Raw genomic sequence first — 14,859 nt, 5'->3', positions numbered from 1 at the left:
CTTATGCATATGCGCCAAAATATAATCTGAATGTCGTCTAGTTATAAGAAGGTTGCAGGAATTAAAGTTTAAAGTTAAGTCAACAATGCAACACCGAAATTAGCAGCGCGGTGTCTGTTAAATTGGAAAAAAAAAAATCTACTATTGGAAAAAGCTCACCAAACTCAAATCAAAAGCTCGTTTCATCCCGCTGGACTCGAGCCGGACATCTAATTAGCGGATCCTTGGGCAAATATGTAATCAGTAATCACCATTCGCATCTTTTCATCCAGAGAAATGATCCACACAACGTTGCGTCATCGTTTCCTGTCCATTTCACTTTTTTTCTTTCACGTCTTCTCTGCAGTTCCACGGAGGAGACGATTTTTTTCCACAGAAGGGGAAAAAAAAGTAGTGGGGCTGCACACGCGAAGAAGAGCGACAGTGTGCTGGAGAATGGATCACTGAGTAAACACGTCAACCACGCAAACAAGCAGGTAGGGCTTGATCATTTCTTCACTTGATGCTGTAAATGTCAACACCAACCAGAAAAGTTGACACTTTTCACCAACTTTGTTAGCCATCCGGGATTGCGTGTTCGTCAGAAGAGAGTTCGAAGTGTCTTCAATTGTTCCATATTGTTCATGATTGAAACGACACAAGTTACAGTTCATAATACTGTACACGCCTACATTGTATTTGTCTTCCCATCACGAAATGTCACATTTAACGTATCGGAAAAACTTCCAGTCGAGGGCTGCATTTACACAAAATGGGCTACAGGCGGCGCTTCAGTCTATGAAATGTCTCAATGCAAACCACCCGTGCTTAAATAGATGAAGGCTTCCCCCCCTTCTTTTCTTTGAAAGCGTTACACTCTCTGTTGTCTGTCTCAACAAGTTGCATTTCATTTGATGACAGGGCGGATTCAGTTTGCGGACACTTGAACGCAATCGTCATGAATGGAAGCGTTTTCCGGCTTATAATGTGATCTTTAGGAAATGACTTGTATGTGAAGCTGCTTATACTTGATATCCATTTTAAGGCCTGTGTACTAAGTAGGCCCTTTGTACTAGTCACTAGTACTAGTAGTCGTGTTTTTTCACGACTGTATGCCATTTTTGCACAGTAGTATGAGCTACATGTTATTATCCGTGCAAAACTATGTACTAGCTGACATCAGCACGCTACTAGTCCTACCAGCAAGTCACGAAATGTTAATTACTGTTGTAGAATTTTTTTGTCAGTAGTAGTTCGTAGTTGTCAACTAGTGCAGTTTTGCCTGTCGAGTACCATGTAGTTGTCCTACTGGTATGCCAATATGGCCTACTTGTTTCTTTCTTTGTTTTTTCCTTTCTTTCTGTCTTTCTTTCTTTCTTTCTTTCTTTCTTTCTTTCTTTCCATCAGAGACAATACATATTATTCGACACAAATGTAAACATGCCAGAATTAGCCAGAAGGCAAATTTTCTTCCGCAGTCCCTTGACCAGGGGTCACCAACGTGGTGCCCGCGGGCACCAGGTAGTCCGTGAGGACCACACCAATAGCCCGCCAGTGCTAGGATTGTGAATTACTAGTAGAAATTATGATTTAAAAATGCAAACACGGCCACTATTGTGAGACATCTTTAAGATGATCAGAGCCCGAAAATTTAAATCATTAAGTATTAAATATAACACGTTCTAATATTATTAAATGTAATTTGTACAAATGTTATTTCAGACGTGTATCAATTTGGTAGCCCTTCACACAATTAGCACACATGAATTAGCTCTCACTCTCAAAAAGGTTGGTGACCCCTGCCCTAGACAGATGGTGTCATCTTAATTAAAACAAAACAAAACATTAACGACACATTGACTAAAAGTACTCCTAAGATAACATTTCATGTCTACACATCAAAACAACTGATTTCCAAAAAAGCACTTTGAAGCTAAAATGTACATTATAAAACACAACGGACCAAACAATGACACAAACAACACAAAAACATACCAACTGTGGATTACTCATCGTTTTTTCCACCACTGGACAGTACTGCTTTCAACTAGTGTATGACATTTCTGCACACTTGTAGCCAGGCAGCTTTGGCATAGCAGTAGGACAACTACATGTTAATATTGGGGGAAATCACCTGTGCACTACTTTGTGCTACTCGTGAATCATCAGATGATAATGAGTAGAATTTTAAAATGTCATTTTAAATTCCCAGGCGCATTCATTTTGGATGCTTGACTCGAGAGATGGCCTAGAAGTGCCCCAGCTGAGAGGTGTTGCGAATATTTTGATTTCTTTCTCTCCATGAGGGCCCAAATGTTCCAAGCATTTCTCAGTTTGATCCATTACATCTCTCTAATGTTAAAAGATGAGGTCAGTACAATTTTGCTGACTATTGATAAGTGATATTGATGCAGATTTAATGCTTTCATGAGCTACTTTGAATGAGAGTGGGACACATTTGAGGCCAAACATGTATTATTATTCTTATAAATCGAATTCTGCATTACCATTGCAAAATTGGCAGTGGGTGTGGTTTATGATCAGTGGTCCGACCATGAATATGCACTTTTCTTTGGAAGTAAAGAGGCACATGCTGCATATATGATGTCTATGAAAGTCAGCTACACCAAAGCGTTCAATATTTCCACCTTTTCGAGAGAATCCGAGATGAATTTTTGTAGAGTAGGTGGCAAAAGCCCCGGAGCTGTGTGGAATAATCCCCTTTAGATGTTTGAGGATTTTGGCGCGGTGCTAAATCCTAAACAAACATGTGTAGAGCTCAGCGGTTTTATTTGACATAATAAATGTGATGGTGGCTTAAGCAGGTGTCCAAGCATTGACTGTTAACTCAGCTCACTTCGGAAATCAAGGATGTTAAGTCTTTAAATCTGCACAGCTTCATGTGTTGGTTGACGTGAGGAATTTTGCATGGATTTGATTGGAGGATGTTCCTGTAATATGCTCCAGAGGGACGTTGTGCGAAGGAACCCAGACGTGATTCACAGAACGTTTCAATTCAAATGAGGCCTATGGTGAACATGTGGCTAGCAGCTGTTAGCATTATTATTATTATTATTATTATTATGTACTGGTCGATGTTGTGTCCTCACTCGTAAGACAATTCACATAAAGGGACTGTCTTACTAATAGTTTTTTTTAACTACTGTATGACCTTTTTACACAAATAGTTGAACAACTAGAAGGACAACTACGCGTACATGTTTTTACTAGTGAGGCAAAACTCTGCTCTAACTGATATCTGCGCTTTACTAGTACAATATTACCACTCAAGTGCTAGATATAAACTAGCTCTTTGTCCTCACAAGTAAATCAATTACTTCACTAGTGGAACAACAGTGTCTTACTAAGACCTTTTTTTTTTACTGCCTTCTACATTGAATGGTGTTTCTGAACACGAGTAAGACAATTGTGGCATACTAGTAGAAAAACTATATGTTATTAGTGAGGCATAAAAGGGCACTATTTGATATGTGGGCACTAGTACTGCTGCTAGTGATGCCCTGATGTCAACTAGTACATTTATTTACAGGTAAATCCATACTTGTGCTGTTTTGGCTCACTAGCAACATGTACTTGTCCAACTAGTATGCCCAGTTGTCCTACTAGCGAGGACATAGTAGATACTAGTACACAAATCTAATGCCGTTTGAACATTTTTGTGATATCCTAAACAGCCATCGTAAGGTCCATGTACCCGTACACCATTTATCCTTAGTGTATGGGTAAAATAACTGTCTTACGAGTAACATTCTCCACTTCCACTTTACTATGACATTTCAGCACACCAGTAGAACAACCGTGGCAAACAAGAAGCACACCTACAAGATACTGTATGAGTGAAACAAAGCGCTGTTGTCGTTGACATCTGCGCTGTACTTGTACTCCAAGTAAAGCACTGTATGTTAACTAGGAGACTTTTATGTCAGTAGAAGTACTAGTAGCATGAAGTTTTTCTTTACACTTCTGGGTGATATTTCTGCACTCCAGCGGGAAAGCAAACAAAAAAAAAAACACATGGCGACACATATCCATTAAGTTGTTTGACAACTACATGTTACTCTTGATGCAAAACCGCAAGAGGGCATTTTGGTCATACTAGTCGTATCCAGGAGGCGACTCCTGAGTGGCATTTACCTACTAGTTGGGTCTAGTAGTGCTACCATTGCAGGACATTAGATTACTAGTCATGTTTATTTGTGTACAAGTGGTGAATCATGGCACGAGGATTGGACAAAGTGTTACTGAGAAGAAGGACAAAAAGCTTACTGGTAGTAGTATGAACTTTAGGCTGGCTACGTAGGATAAGGCACAAATGCTCAAACTGCTTCCCACAGCATCTTTTGTGTGCGGACATTCCAAGGGTTCAGGAAGGACAATCGTTACAAGACGAAGTTGCGAGGCTTCCTGCTGACTTGATCTTACACACTGCCATGACGGATGTCTGCATTTTCTGACTTCCTCTGTTCCCGTCCAACCCTGTCAGATGATAAAAACTCCCCGAGAGGGTGAGTGGAGCAACTTTTATGGATGAGAGGCTCCGCGACAGACCATGCAAATCGGAATGACGCCAAGACAATCTAATGTATTCATATTGTGTAGTGAACGCTTTGTAGTGCTGGCATGTACTTCATCGTCACACTTGATCTTTACAGGACATGACAATTTTGGTCCCACTGCGGGCAAATAAAACGCAACTAGCCATCTGCATCCTTTTGAAAAAGACTCAGAATCCCCCAGTGTTGTCTCTGGGGCGCAGCGGCATTTACATGCACTCAAAAATCAATTCGAGAATTTATTGAAGATCCTTGATATCCAGTTTAAGGTCCATGTACTTGTATGCTCTTTGTCCTTACTAGTAAGACAATTCAACACGCTAATAGAATGACAATGGCACACTACTAGAGCGGCTGTATCTTACGAGTTACGTTTCGCCACTACTAGTGCCACTCCTGGCCTATGATTAAACCTTTTAGTAAACTACCGTGTATGTGGATGTGTAAGACACTAGTAGCCTCCTCATCAAGAAAAAAAGACATATTTATACCGCATTTTATTTGCTTTCCATAAAGAAAAGAAATATGCTGTTTTGGGTGGTCTACACCTGGGTGAAAACTCATTGAACTTTGTAAACACATGAGCTTTGCATAAAAGACAGTATTTTAGAAATTTCTTGGACAATTTTCAAAAAATGTCTTTGAAGCGCCCCGACAAATGTTTAACAAGCAATCTTTGTTGTACGTTTCACCTAGATCTGTGAAACCCGTCAGCTGCGTGACGATCCAAGACATCCCAAAAAGTCTGTCTTTTGGATCCATATGCTAAAATTTAAGTTGAAAAGTGATTGAAAGCTTTATATTTCGTCCACGCTATTACCGTGGCGACGGGCCGTTTGCAAAGAAAAATGACATTGTTTTTGAGGATCTACACCAGTGGTTCTTAACCTGGGTTCGATCGAACCCCAGGGGTGCGGTGAATCGCTCTCAGGGGTTCGACGGACTCTTTGCCGTGAATTAAGACGCACCCGACTCAACATGTCAATTAGTTATGACACACACATTTTTTAAGTGTCTCGGTTAATGACTTGGAGGCCACAAATGAATTCAGACGCCTTCAAGTGTTTATGAAAGACTCCATTTGTAAGTGGACATGGGGAAGTCCTCGTGACATTTTTCTTTTTTTTTTTGCTGCCTGCTGGCGAACTTTCGTGCGTGCAGCCGTTCACTCTTGAATATTCATCCGAAATCTGCCATCCAGCCAGCGGGACAATAAACAAGACGAGAGAGCGAGTATGAATGCCTGCAGGAGGAGGAGCAAGACGCCGGGGCCAAATCACGACAAAAGTGGGGGCAAACAACCCGTTTCCATGACAACATGTCCAGCCTTCCAAAAAGGCGGCTGGAGAGCTTCATTCCTCTCTCTCTCTCTCTCTCTCTCTCTCACACACTCTTTTTTTGGGTCAGTTTTACTTGCAAAGACATGAGTGGGACATTATTGCGAAAGACAGGTATCCGACGAACTTGAATGGACTAACATCTCAAAATGTCAGCCGCCGTGCGCTCGAGGAACCACTCGGAGGTAAAACAACAACAATCAAACAAACAAAAACAAAACACAGCACACACTCAAAAGCCGAAGTTCAAAACGACCCGCGAGGCTGCACGTTAGCTAAAAACACGTTTTAGCTGCAACAAAATGAAGCAATATTTTAATTGAGGTGTTGTGGAAAAGTTTCAAGGTGCGTTTCAAAAAAAAAATAGTGGTTTCCACGTGACCATATTTGGTCATAGTGATGTTTAACGATCAAGTGGAGCTAAGTGGCTCAACATCGCATCTCTGCTGTGTTGATGTCTGTATTCATTGGAAGTGGAATGAGTGATCATTAAGGCAATGAAGTCGAAGCAGTTCTATATGTTTTAATAAGTCATAAAAAAGGTCAGTCCTCAAAATAAAATGAACAAACATCATCATCCATCCATACGTACATGCATTAAGTTCCCAAAAATCAAAGTTCAGTTCTCAAAAGTTTGTTCTGACTGAAGGCGACAACAGTGTGTCACCTTTTGAGGAATTTTAGATCCTGGGAAATGGAAATGTTTGTTTTTCCCCATACCTACATGGAGTGACGCACACTGTTTTGTCTCGAGTGAGTGAGCAGTTATTTGTGATAGTAGAAACTGCTTTTCTTTTAAATGCAGCCCATCCTCTGTGATAAAGTATATGGTTACAAGCAATTTTCTTTGTTAATGTTAAGCATGTTTGATATCTTACTGTATTGTGATATTATATTTTGTGTAGTTTAAATGTTTTACGCACAGTCTCAGTGATTCTCAGGGTAGCAGGAGCACCACTATTGCTACACGGGCTCCCTCTGATGGTACGTGAAAGAATCACTTAATTAGAAATACAAATATACTAAAAACTGTCACCCAGAATGGCATAACACATAAACTTTTGCATATAGCCTGTTTAAACTTGTTTAAAATCCAGAACAGTGCATTTTTAATTACTTTATGAGTTGAACTTCACTTTTAAGTACAATACATTCAGTCCTGAAGAAATGTTTGTTTAAAAAAATAAATACATTTTATTTAAGTTTTATGTACAATGTATTTAAATATAATAAATGATTATTGAAGTACAGTGAGTTTATCAATAAATCTGACAGAGATTTACCTTTTACTTTTTTAGCTCTTGCTAGTTTCCGAGATGTTAAACCCTTGCCAGCTACGATGCGGCATACAATTGATTCCTTTTAGGAATGTTGGTCTTTTCTTTTCACTTGCATTATTATGTTGAGGAAATGACATGTGTTTACACGAATGCATATGTTTCATGTCTTTGCAATCCTTGTAGGTCGAAATGTGCCATTGACATTTCATTTGAAATAGAAAGCCTTACTAGTCATTGTATGGTGCGGATACAACAGAATTAGAGTGCAACACCAAGCTTGTGTTTCAAAATTACAAAATAGAAAGGGAAAAGAATCAAGCTACAAATCTAAAAAGGACTGTTTACTGAAACAGACTAAATTACGCAGTGCAAATGACAGTGTTATATGTACCAACAATAACAGTGATGTAGTATTATGGAATCTTTTATATTTAAAATAAAGTAGCAGCTACATAGAATAGTATTGGTACTATTGTGAGTTCAGTGTCGTGATGGCTTGTCGAGAGAGAATTAATTTTCTTTATAGAGCATATTAGACACTGTCCCGCGTCCCTTGAAAGGACAAACAACAAAATCTATTGAGGAGTTTCTTTGCTGGTCTCTTTTCAGTAATTCAAGAGAGAATTTGGCCGTTCCCCATTTTCCCTCAAAGGGACTCTTGTTCATTGAGAATCACAATAAAAGATCTCTTCCCAAGGCTATATGCTTGCGTGCCCCACAGAGTACCTGTAAATCATGCAACCCATCTTTTGAACTCAAAATTCACAAGTAGCATGTAAGGCTTTTGCAAAGATTGTGGAAGAACTTTTATAGTGCATATCTATTGTGAGGGTTTGTTGGGAGCGTCTGGCGGAATCCCCTGTCAGAAGGAGTTTCAACTCCCACCTCCGACAGAGCTTTTCCCATGTTCCGGGGGAGACGGGGGACATTGAGTCCGAGTGGACCATGTTCCGTCCCTCTATTGTTGAGGCGGCCAATCTGAGTTGTGGCCGTAAGGTGGTTGGTGCCTGTCGTGGCGGCAACCCTCGTACTCGCTGATGGACACCAGCAGTAAGGGATGCCGTCAAGCTGAAGAAGGAGTCCTATCGAGCCTTTATGGCCTGTGGGACCCCAGAGGCAGCTGACGGGTATCGACTGGCCAAGCGGAACGCAGCTTCGGTGGTCGCCGAGGCAAAAACCCGAGCGTGGGAAGAGTTCGGTGAGGCCATGGAAGCCGACTTCCGGATGGCTTCGAGGAAATTCTGGTCCACCATCCGACGTCTCAGGAGGATGAAGCAGTGCACCACTAACACTGTGTACAGTGGGGATGGGGCACTGCTGACTTCGACTCTGGACGTTGTGAACCGGTGGGCAGAGTACTTCGAAGACCTCCTCAACTCCACCAACACGTCTTCCTTGGAGGAAGCAGAGTCTGAGGACCCTGAGGTGGGCTCTCCTATCTCTGTGGTTGAAGTCACCGATGTGGTTAAAAAGCTCCTCGGTGGCAAGGCCCCAGGGGTGGATGAGATCCGCCCGGAGTTCCTCAAGGCTCTGGATGTTGTGGGGCTGTCCTGGTTGACACGCCTCTGCAACATCGTGTGGTCAACGGGGAGAGTGCCTCTGGATTGGCAGACCGGGGTGGTAGTCCCTCTTTTTAAAAAGGGGGACCGGAGGGTGTGTTCCAACTACAGAGGGATCACACTCCTCAGCCTTCCTGGTAAGGTCTATTCAGGGGTGCTGGAGAGGAGGGTCCGTCAGGAAGTCGAGCCTCAGGTTGAGGAGGAGCAGTGTGGTTTTTGTCCCGGCCGTGGAACAGTGGACCAGCTCTACACCCTTAGCAGGGTCCTCGAGGGTATGTGGGAATTCGCCAAACCAGTCTACATGTGTTTTGTGGACTTGGAGAAGGCGTTTGACCATGTCCCTCGGGGAGTTATGTGGGGGGTGCTTCGTGGGTATGGGGTACCGAACCCCCTGATACGGGCTATTCGGTCACTATACCACCGATGTCAGAGTTTGGTTCGCATTGCCGGCAGTAAGTCGGAATCGTTTCCAGTGAGGGTAGGACTCCGCCAAGGCTGCCCTTTGTCGCCGATTCTGTTCATAATCTTTATGGACAGAATTTCTAGGCGCAGCCGAAGCGTTGAGGGCGTCCGTTTTGGTGGCCTCAGTATTGCATCCCTGCTTTTTGCATATGATGTGGTGCTGTTGGCTCCTTCAAATAGGGCTCTCCAACTCTCACTGGAGGGTTTCGCAGCCGAGTGTGAAGCGGTTGGGATGAAAATCAGCACCTCCAAATCTGAAACCATGGTCCTCAGTCGGAAAAGGGTGGAGTGCCCCCTCCGGGTCGGGGGAGAGATCTTGCCCCAAGTGGAGGAGTTTAAGTATCTTGGGGTCTTGTTCACGAGTGAGGGCAGGAGGGAGTGAGAGATCGACAGGCGGATCGGTGCAGCGTCTGCTGTGATGCGGACGTTGTATCGGTCTGTCGTGGTGAAGAAGGAGCTGAGCCAAAGGGCGAAGCTCTCAATTTACCGGTCGATCTATGTTCCAACCCTCATCTATGGTCACGAGCTATGGGTCGTGACCGAAAGAACGAGATCCCGGATACAAGCGGCCGAAATGAGTTTTCTCCGCAGGGTGTCCGGGCTCTCCCTTAGAGATAAGGTGAGAAGCTCGGTCATCCGGGAGGGGCTCAGAGTCGAGCCGCTTCTCCTCCACGTCGAGAGGAGCCAGATGAGGTGGCTTGGGCATCTGATTCGGATGCCTCCTGAACGCCTCCCTGGTGAGGTGTTCCGGGCATGTCCCACCGGGAGGAGACCCCGAGGAAGACCCAGGACACGCTGGAGTGACTATGTCACCCAGCTGGCCTGGGAACGCCTCGGGATCCCCCGGGGAGAGCTGGAAGAAGTAGCTAGGGAGAGGGAAGTCTGGGCTTCCCTGCTAAAGCTGTTGCCCCCGCAACCCGGCCCCGGATAAGCGGTAGAAGATGGATGGATGGATGGATCTATTGTACCACTTAAGACATTAGACCTTGTAACTAATACATGTTTGAAATTGTTGCTGATCAGTAGAAGTTGTTATTCTGTGGAGAACTCCAAGCTACAGCGGAACCTCTCACGTTGGTCAACCTACTATTGGTTGTGATTTAGAAGCCGTGGAAATTGAAACAAGGAAAATTCAAAGAAAATATCAAATTCACTCTCAGGTTTTTATGTGGCTTTAAAGGCATATTCTTGCAAATAAAATTTGATGAGTTCCAAATTGTACAACATCAGATGCATTCGGCTTTGTGAGAATACAAGTTGTAGGTGGTGACTAAGAGTACAGACATGTTCTGTTGCTTGTTGATGGAAGAGGAAACTTTTATATAGAAGGTCAGATTTTATCGTTGTGTCTTTGAGTTAAGTGTATTTGTCAGATTCAAATCTGGATCTGTGGTCATTTGAGTTGCATGAACAATATAATCTTCCGAAGAAATGTCTTGTTTTGGTTTGGTTGTTAAATAAATCCCTGGAAAGGAGCCGTTCAAACATAACACATTTGAGATATACGCTAAGAAAACTTGTGTTTTTTAGTTGATCCAAACCTAAACATGTTATCAACAAGGGCAGCTAAATATGACATTGTGTTCTGAAAATGCTGGTCCCAAGAGCAGAAATCTTGTGGATTTCTCACAGGCATTGGTTGACAGTGTTGGCTTTTGAGGGGAATTTTTGAAAGGATGGCTTCGGCTTTTGGCATCTTCTTGACTGTTCATGTTCACAGGGACGGTAAATGATTGCCAGCTCCACATTCCGTGTGGAGTTTGTGCAAATCGGCAATTTTGAAACATGGGTATAATGTCACTGTAGCCCAAAACTAAAGATTGGGAGTGTTATGCGCGTCAAGGAAGAACGTGGTGAAATGTTTTGATATCGGTTTCAATTCCTGGAACGCTACTCTTTGCCGCTCTAACCAAGCAGGAACTTTGTTAATGTTCTTGCATTAGCACCGTGTAAGAAGGCATCCCAATCAGGTGCCCAAACCACCTCGGTAATCCTCTGGATGGAAACTGAAGGAGCTTGAATCCAAGCCTCCCTCCAGATGTCTCAACGCAAGCCCACCCACCTCATAGAGGAAACTCCTGTCAGCTGCTTGGACCCACAATCTCATTCCTTCATTCACTTCCCAAAGGTCTTGACCAGTGGTGAGGTTTGAACCCATAATGACTGGTGAAATGTGAGCGTTGCAGGAAAGCTTTGCTTCTTGAGCAATGCTTGCTTTCATGCAGAAGAACCACCTTTGCATTTGCATCCTGGACACAAAATATTCTCCCATGTGTCACTGCATCAAGGTTATTAGCCACGGCTCCTACGGTGGAAGCGTGACATATTGATGATAGAATATTCCCATAACACTAAAAGTTATCGATTTGAAGTTTTATTTTTTGGGAAAGTGCAATCAATTAAAAATCAAAAAAGTGGTGATCAGCGTACCTTTACCAGAAATGTCACAAATTCTGCGTCGCTTCTAAATCCTCTCAGCAGTTCATTTTGCTCTGCTTCTGTTTGCTAATCTTATACCCACTTGCTGGCTAACAAGGAATAGATGCATTTTTGTTTTTTTCCCCATGGTGGATTTTCCATAATAGCTTAAGCAAAGGTCCTTATTTCCACAGCACCGGGTCAGCGCAAGGCTGCAGCGGCTCACTGCTGACCGGTTACCTGAAGTGAGGCATTTTTCATCAATATTTTGGTTGAACGCTGTGTGAATTTAAGAAGTCACAGTAACACTATTACACTATCTTCTTTTTGTGGCGCATTCACCACCAACCCTCCCAGTTAACATTATAGGACCCAATTTTCATGCCAAGCGTCTAGTGCAAAGGCTTGTCTAATTGTGTGCATGGGTGGAGTCTTCTTTCTTTTGGTATTTTTGTCGACCTGGGTGTTGGTGCCACTGTGGGAGTGAACACAGCTGGCTTAATTCCTGGCCAATCAAAGCGGCTCCCCTCATTCTTTTTAAATTCAGCGCAGGAGAGGCGTGTGGTCTACATAGCGGCAGCATAATACACTCACTGGAGATCAGCGTGTGCAAAGTACATGTATAATGAACTGCCGCAAGATCTCCACTTGCAGAAGTAAAGTTGACCGCTGCAAGCCCCCCCCCCCCCCCCGATCATGCGTCTGTGTGTGACAGCCAGTTTTTACGCCGTGCGCACGTGCACCACTCTATGAAAATAGAGCAACCATACTGTAGCTGTCAGTGTCAGTGAATGAGGAAAGCAGTACCATCACTCAACACTTTTGAACTCTAGATTGAACCGATTGTATGAAGCTTATTTGTTTTGAGTACCGGTACGCTATTCTACTCACAAACGCTTCTGAAATATTCAAGTCCAAGATCCAAGGCTCTCAAGGAGAGAAAAGCCTTGATGCAGCAGATAAGTCATGGCATCACCTCCAAGTGTTTACCCATACTCCAATCAGATTGCTTTGATGTCATTCTTCACAGACTGTCGGCTGCATATTTATTTGCATGGCATTTACGGATTGCTATCCTATGCTCTGATGTGTTGTCGTCCTCAGTTTATTTCTTTATTTTGTTAGCCTAATGGCGTAGTTGCTAAAGACATTGTTGAACGTTTAAAAAAAAAACCACACACACACACAACAAATTCTACAAGCAAGAAGAGTCCACTTGCCTCAAGTAAACCTTTGCAGCTTACCATGTCCTGGGTGGCTGTGAATAGATGGAAACAATTTTTTTTATTGATATTGTGACAGTAAGTTCAAAATGACTGGCAATTATGCTGTGAGGCGATCAATTTGGTATTTCAGTTCAGTAACGGCTCCCACAAAACTTAATTGATTTAACTCATCAAAATCATAAACACTGCAGGGCATCAACAATAAATCTTGTTGACTGAAGATCATCCACAGTTGCAGTTGTGTTTTCCGTACTTCTCTGGCAGTTTGCTAAGGCAGAAATGTCAGCCACAAAATTTCCGTCAGTCTTTTCAGTAGACCATCTGAACTCAGACTTCCAGACAGTAACAAAAATTCATCTTATCCACTTAATGTCCTTGGAAAAGCCAAAGACTGTTTCTGAGGTCAGATGACACATAGTCTTTGACCCCCCCTGCAGCACAGATGGATAAAAGCCTGTTTTCCACATGCCTGCCTCTGCAGCTGTGCATGCTCATATCTGGGTTACTCAGAAGTTTTTTTTTCCCCCTATGCTGTGATTCCCAAAATACATCATGACTACACTGTTAAAGCTAAAATGGAGATAAAAAGGCAAAGCATATGTTTGATGTGGGTAATTATATAGGCATGATTCTATGCAACCGTTAGAAACGTCAACCGCAGTTGTTTTCTCTTTGACATGTAGACATTATGGAAGCTGTCAGAGCTTTATATGGTCTTCCCGAGACACAGGTCTATGAACAGAATAAACCTTCTGTCATAAGTTTGTCATGCAGAGTTGACGTGGACTGTAAATGCTTTACCATGTCACTGGATGGGTGTTCGACTAATGCCCCGCTTCCACTGCATGGGACCAATGCAGCATTTACAGTCAAAACATAAAAAATCATCACTGCCCATGCTGGACAATTCTTATTTATCTCCAAAATACTTAAACAACAGTTTGGATCAGTTTGAGGGCTGAAATAGCTTAGCGTTTTAATCCTTTGTTTCCCCATTGAGTCTTGGCTTCTCTTGCAGGGCTTGGTTGTGGTTTTTAAAAAGCAGGTTGCTGATCAGCAGAAACTGAGGACCAGCTTGGCCTAAATAGTTGAGTAGCTGGAGACAAATGAGGGGACTTAAGCCTTTGGAGAGGCCACGGTATCATTGTGTTTGTCTTACAGGATGAAAATAGATAGCATGATAAATGAAACGTTGACATATCATATCGTTATTAAATTGTTGAAAAGTCGTAGTGTCCTTTCATGGAGTTTGTTTATGCAGTTGATGATTTGTTTTCATCCCTCTCTGTTGTTTCTTCCATTCTATGAAAACAGCCTTTGATATACTTCGGTGTAACTGAGGCGGCCTGATGGATTGGGCAAATATTAGTACATTCTTGCATGTTGGGCGGTGAACTGGATATCAGATGATCTGTCAAACGTGACAGGGTCAAGGACGCATTGGCCCTTTTTTGAAAGACATTCAACTTAATTAAGTCTCTGTCTTATACACACTTACAGTACATGCGTGCATAAGATAAGCTGATAGTACATTTTTTTTCTTACCCCGCTTCCCTTTCAAAGACATACACTTTGAACACAAAGGACTCCTCTATGCAATTTTCTGTTTGTTTCATAGAGGCATCTTTGTTCTCCTCTTTCCAGTATAAGGGAAAACTCATTAGCCTCTCCAGCACTTGTAGACATGAGCATGGAAAGACCTGAGGAAAAAAAACCCTGAAATGGTTTAGCTAGGTCATTGTGATGATAACTGGGGCATTTTTTTGAGTCACCCTTTGTAAATTAGAATTATGTTTGTCTTCCTAAAAACTGAAACATTTATCTTGGCTTTCCACATTCATGCAATTTTGTGCTGAGAATTTTTATTGCTGTTTGGTGTGTAGTTTTGAGGAAAACCTTATGGGTACTGTATATGCCATTGATCTGCATATTTTGATGACTTCAGGCTTCTATTGCCACTAAGTGTTGCAGTCTCATTGGAAAACATTTGAATTTCCAACTAGGTCGTTGAATCTCCACAGGTC

At 42.6% G+C, this 14,859-nt stretch overlaps 1 protein-coding gene across 2 annotated transcripts in view; it reads left to right on the top strand.

Moving 5' to 3' along the window:
* The first annotated feature begins 339 nt into the window (after window positions 1-339).
* The window catches only part of dennd2b (DENN domain containing 2B), a 50,966-nt gene continuing 36,446 nt past the window's right edge, over window positions 340-14,859 (top strand). The window contains exon 1 of one of the 2 annotated variants that reach the window (XM_086106864.1): window positions 340-476. The gene's annotated coding sequence lies outside the window, so the exon portion shown is untranslated. Of the gene's footprint in view, window positions 477-5,916; window positions 6,076-14,859 lie in introns of those variants that run through there. The other variant, XM_086106863.1, reaches the window with a different exon arrangement.

The sequence above is a fragment of the Hippocampus guttulatus genome, chromosome 3 (assembly GCF_054856545.1).
Source record: "Hippocampus guttulatus isolate MCC_2025c chromosome 3, RoL_Hgut_1.0, whole genome shotgun sequence".
In the NCBI taxonomy this organism is placed as follows: Eukaryota; Metazoa; Chordata; class Actinopteri; order Syngnathiformes; family Syngnathidae; genus Hippocampus; species Hippocampus guttulatus.
Note: the sequence above shows the minus strand (reverse complement) of the source record. Positions and strands in the feature narration are given on the sequence as shown.